This window comes from Triticum urartu, chromosome 4, assembly GCF_003073215.2.
Source record: "Triticum urartu cultivar G1812 chromosome 4, Tu2.1, whole genome shotgun sequence".
Classification (NCBI taxonomy): Eukaryota; Viridiplantae; Streptophyta; class Magnoliopsida; order Poales; family Poaceae; genus Triticum; species Triticum urartu.
In genome coordinates, this window is record NC_053025.1 from 208,227,298 (window position 1) to 208,233,297 (window position 6,000).

Sequence of the window (6,000 nt, forward strand, 5' to 3'; positions counted from 1 at the left end):
AGATAGGCGAGACCGCAGTTGAAGAACACAATTAGCCTGATGTCTTTATAATTCGCAGATCTTGTGGGCACTTGGAAGATTACAACCTTGAGCAAATCAAACTTGGTATCATGTTGGCTATTGTAAGATTCTGAGTATTCTAGGCCGCGGTGCCAAAGCAATGCAGTGTTAATCGAAGGAAGGGGGATCAATCGCCGGGTGTAGACCTCCATGAGCATCCAGCTCCCATGACCGTCGACGAGCACCATCCAAGACGTGTTCATGATGACCCAGTACATACCGTTAATGTAGTTGAGGGTGACGGGGATCGGATCATAGTCAAGGGGGTTGATGCTCTCCACCCTACGATCGTTATACTGCGTGACACACCATTTTTGAAGATCAGGCGGCATCAGCAAGCAATTAGCTGGCTTAAAAAGCTCTGACCTGAGGGCTTTGAGTAAATGGTACAGCCTCGATGAGCACATGGTGAGCGGCATGGTACTGAGATTGTCCACAAGCGAAACAATGAGCTTGATTACCTCTGTGGGGAGCGAATTCCAGCCACTCTTTCGGCAGACGCTGCTCGGTTCTGCCATTGTTAGTGCTTGGGTTCAGGACGAGGGGGGAGGCGCCTTAGCGGGGATGGAAGATTGGACGAGGGGGGGAGGCGCCTTAGCGGGGATGGAAGAGCGGACAAAGATGGAGAAGGGAATATGTGCTGTGGGAAGTGGACAGGTGATGATGACTACAACATGGTGATTGACTTACGAGACACATACGAGCAGCGTAGGGTCATATCAAAGTCTGACAACTTGCTTGAGTGATCACAGTACTGGTACTCCCTAAAGTACTACTACTATGCCCTAACTTCCCCTCTTGATCATGGGCACCGGTGAGGCATGCGCAGGCCACCGCCTCGTCTCTGTAGTGTGCGTCAGGGGCGACACCGCTGAAGCTGACACTGACAAAAGGCCGATGTGGGCGGCGACACCGGCTCCATCATGCTGACTAGGACTGTGCAGAGCTGGGACCTTCCCACCGATGTGGACATGGAAGACACATGGTATGATTTACCCCCCAACGCGGTGCACGGGGACCCTAAGGAGGTTCACCTAGACATGCGCATTATCAAGTAAATGTTGATCATTAGTCTTCGCTCAGTGTAATCCGCTGTCTAAGAATGTGGATACTTCCATGCATGATCTTGCTCTATTGGAGTATCTCGCATGAATAAAAGTGTATCCATTTATAGTTCAGTGTAGAATCTTCCTTGTATGATTTTTTACTACAGTACTGGTGAAAGACTTACTATGAACCATTTCTTACATCTCCTCTGCCCCTTCCAAGTCATCCTAATTTAATCCCTCAGTCTAGGTGTATAAAGGCATGGTTAATACTTAATAGTATAGCCAACCGTTGACTATAAGAAAGTGCCATGTCATCTGTAGCCAACATGTATAACAATTGATACTCAAAAACTAATTCTTAAAGATCATTTCTTGCAAAGCACAATAAGTGTTATTTCTTCACAAGTTTTGGACGTAGGTTGAACAGTTGAATGCTTTTGTTTGCAAAAGATACCTTTTTTTATCTATTTCACCCAGATGTTTGTGAGCTCTAGAGATGACCCCCACATCCTTTGTCAAAATAAACAACTCCCGATCAATGCATTTAACTCTTCCGTGCAACGCACGGGCACCTTACTACTATAGATTAGTACAACCAAAAAATGAACTAACATTATATATAGTAGGATAAATGCTGATGCATGTCACCTAAAATTATATCATTGCAAACTATGTTCAAATACGAATCCTGTGACACTCCAAAAATTTTAATTGGTTTTCATCAAAAACTTTGTTGGATTTTTCTTTAAAGAGGGCATTTAAAATTTCTTTTCCAGAAATCCTTCCTCTTAAAAACTTCCTTTTCTTTGGCAAGGATTTTATTTTTCTTCAAACTATGGTGTTTGATCTTTTGAAACTTCTTCTCTGTTGGTTCCCTCTCAAATCATTTTGGGAGTTTAAATTTTTTTTTAAAAGAAACTCTATGAAAATTTGGGATTTTCATATCTTGGAAACCACCCATGACTTTGTATTTTGCCCATGTGGTAAAACCCCTCCCAAAACCTCCCCTCCTCCTTGTAATCAACCTAAGTTCTCTGTCCCTACTAATCCAAGCAAGTTTTGGATTTTATTCTAATTATTTTCCCCTCACATCATTTCTGCCAATTATTTTGAGCTTAAGTGATTTTCAAAGCAAGTACCCTTTTGCATTTGAGTTTTGACCTCAAACCAACTCTCTTGGATAGTCCTTTGTACCCACAACCTAGAACCATCTTGATCCACTCCTCATCTTTTCAAATTTTTCAAATTTCAGTCTCTGCAAGTTTGGACCAGATTTGCCAAATTTGGTGAAATTCATATCTACACTTCTCCAAAAATTCCACCAAAATTCAGGCAGCCTACTGGAGCAATGAGTAGCCACTCCACCAAAAATCTGCTCAAGGAAAAATCCCCAGAGGCCAAATTCATGCTGTCGAACACTTGGCGTGCACTGTTGCTGTTCATATTGAGAAAAATTCAGAGTTCAGTGTCGATCTTCGTCAGAAGTTCAGTCACATGCTCACAGTGCCCTTGGCACGTTCCTCGCCGCCCCTTCTCCCTGGCCAGCACCCCCGCACGCGCGCTTGGCGTCTTCCTGGCGTCGGTGGCGCCCTGAGCCGCCCGCGCCGGCGTGTCTTGCGGCGGCCGAACTACCGTAGCGGCTGACAGGGAACAGAACGGCGGCTCAATGCCGTTCGGCGCCGCCCAACGCTCCTCTGCTCTCCGCGTGGCTCATGCATGCCAGCGCATGCCCGTGGCACCGTCGCCGTGGCCCGGCAAGCACGGAAAGTGCTCCCTGCCGCCGACGGGCCCGCGCCGCCCCGTTCTGTCGAGCTCGCCCATAGCACCAAATCCAAGCCTGGTTAGCACCTAAATGGAACCAGTAGACCTCCACGATGACGCCCAACCCTCAAATCTCCCCCGACCAAGCACTGCGCCGCCGTAACCTTCACCGGAGACCCCCGTTCCCGGCCACCGCCTTGGATCGCCTATAAAAAGGACCCCGAGCTCGCTCACGAGCCCCACACCTTCACTGCACCTCTCCAAGACCCTGCCAGGCCACCAGGAGGACCTCAAGGAGGTCTCCTCCCCCGACTCCGGCCGCCCCATTCCGCCTCGGCCTCCACCTCGATTCGCTCCGGTGAGGCCGTCTCCGGCGCCCAAACCCCGTCCATTACCCCCTCTAGCTACCAGAAGTCTAACCCCTCCTCAATTTGGCCTTCGCAGCTCTCTCCGACGAGTCCCACGACCACCCGAACCGCCGTCCGCCGGAGCAAGGCTCGCCGTCGACGTGGTGCTCGCCGACCGCCACCACCACCACAAACCGACGCGGAAGGGCGCCCTGAACACGGAGGTACCCTCCGATCTCCCTGCCTCGCCGTGGATCGCCGCCGGCGACCACCGCGGCTCTCGGGCGCCGACGAGCTTCGTCTCCCGTTTGAAAGTTTAAACCTGACGAGTGGGACCCGCCCGTCAGCCTCTCAGATCCTTTTAAACGAATCATTTTCTGAAAACGCCTTCGGGCAAAATACGCTTTCCCCTCTGGGCAGGCGTATTAAAGACTGGAACGTTTTCTGTTTTTATAAGCTAGCCCCTGGAAACCTTCTGTTTCATTACAGATGAGTCCCTGGACAAAAACCTTTATAACTCTTAAACAGAAAAGTATTTTTGATTGATTCTTTTTCTGTCCTCTTTAAAATTTTGTCTAGTTTTTATCAGATTTATTTGAAAAATATTTGGAATACTTTTTGTGCACCTCTTGGTATTTACGATAGCGCATATATTTTCTTTATACCGTAGATACCGAAGGAGGTGACGGAGCCACGAACTTCACCGAGCTAGGCTCCGACTACTCCGAACCAGGCAAGCATGTTTGAACTTTTGATATGATGAGTGTCTTGGCATGTTTTGCATTTAGTTAGTCTCATGGCATGTTGTTGAGCATACCGATGAACGTTATTTCCATGCATTGTTGAGGTAAGTGAGTTCGATGATCCATAAGTGGATGGATGAGAGTATGAATGGCCATGTGTTGGCATGAGGATGGGTAAGATGGCAGTGTTGTAGCATGCCAGTCTTATGCCAGGCTATATGACTACAATGTCAAACCGTATCGGTCCAGTTCCTCCCATTTCCTTCCCTGTGCAACCACATTTTTTCCGCAAGGAATATGGCGTAGTAAGTTGTAAACCGCTTACCTGGTACACACCAAAAAGGAGAGGCCGTGATGATGGTTCCATGGCCCTGGATTAAAGCCAGTCATCCGGTCAGGGGGCATGGGTGTTTCCGGTTGGGACCGAGAGGGGGGACACCCCTTAGAGCGCGCGTATATAAATTTGATCCCATGCTATTCGAGATTGTGATCTCCCCGTCTCAAAAGTTTTTCTTGGACGATGTCTAGGGTGATACCTAGTATCGAGAGGTAGGATGGGTGTGTACTGGTTAGCTGTGTTTTCTTCCGAAATACCATAAGCGGAACTAGTCCTTCGTGACTACGGAAATCCGTTGGCTGTGGGAAATTTTTGTACAAACTCTGCAGAGTCATATATTCCTTGAATCATCTATTCCATGTCCAAGTTCAGTATTATCTTATCCTGACAAGTGCCAGTTTTGATGACAGAGACTCCGGTGAATCGCATGAGTGCTAAGTCCGGTTAAATGATTATTCCTGTGGATGGACTAACCCGTTTATTTTCATGAATTAAATATTCATTATGAGCATTACTTCCTTGTGAATAAAAGCCCCTTTATGTGGTGTCGCTAAAATGCCCGACTATGGCATATCTTTTAAAGCCCTTTCTGTGATGTCCCCCCGACGTCCGACTGTGGCATTTCTTTTAAAGCCCTTTATGTGGTGTCGCTAAGACGCCCGACTGTGGCATTTCTTTTAAAGCCCTTTATGTGGTGTCGCTAAGACGCCCGACTGTGGCATTTCTTTTAAAGCCCTTTATGTGGTGTCGCTAAGACGCCCGACTGTGGCATCATTTCCTTATATTTATTTGTTCACCTTTCGAGGCGTCGCTTCAGACACCCGATCGGTTTTCATTTATGTTTTGTTGGGATTTTAGGCGGACTACCGCCGTTTCCCTTTTACTTACTTCGTTATGCTAATTTTTAAATGTACATTGGTGAATTAATCATGACGCATTCATGCATGCATTTGTTATATCTTACGTCCGAACTGCCTTGCGAGTACTTTCAAAGTACTCACTGGCTTGTTGATTTGGCCAGATGCTGACGAAGGCGATCTCATGGATGAAGAATTTGATAGCGAGTCCGATGCCTAGAGGAGTCCCAGTCAGTCTCGTGCGACCCTGGATTTGGTCACTGTATTATATCCGCTTCCGCTACCAAATAAATTCATCGAGCCTCACCTCGACGCTCGATGAGATGACAATTTTAGAGTCTTGTATCTCTCTCCCCGCTGTGTTTTTCCACCACCGCCCTATCCTCGAGTCAGTAGTATGCCTCCACACCACTGTGTCATGTCCGCCATTATGTATAATTATTGGCGTGCTTGTATTAATTTGGTTGAGCAACCGTAGTTCGACCCTGTAATATATTTTATGCTACTGGCTTATTGTATTAAGAATTTGTCTACCAGTGAGGAGGATTTCTCTCATACTGGACTCAAAAGATTGGTTTCTCAATAAATATTTTTATTGGAAAACCGGTCGTGACAAGCTTGGTACCAGAGCCAGGCTGACTGTAGGAAACCACTAGGTGCGATCGCTAATTGGTTATTAGCATGATTGAGCCATTTCATATTTTCTTGCAATTGTAGTCATTTTTCTGTTAGTCAGCATAAATTTATGATCTGACCATGCAGAATTTTTGCCTACTTTTGTAGATGGCCGACAACAGCTGCGAGTCTCGGACCTTCGCCAACGTGCCCGATGGGTTCGTCAAGCTT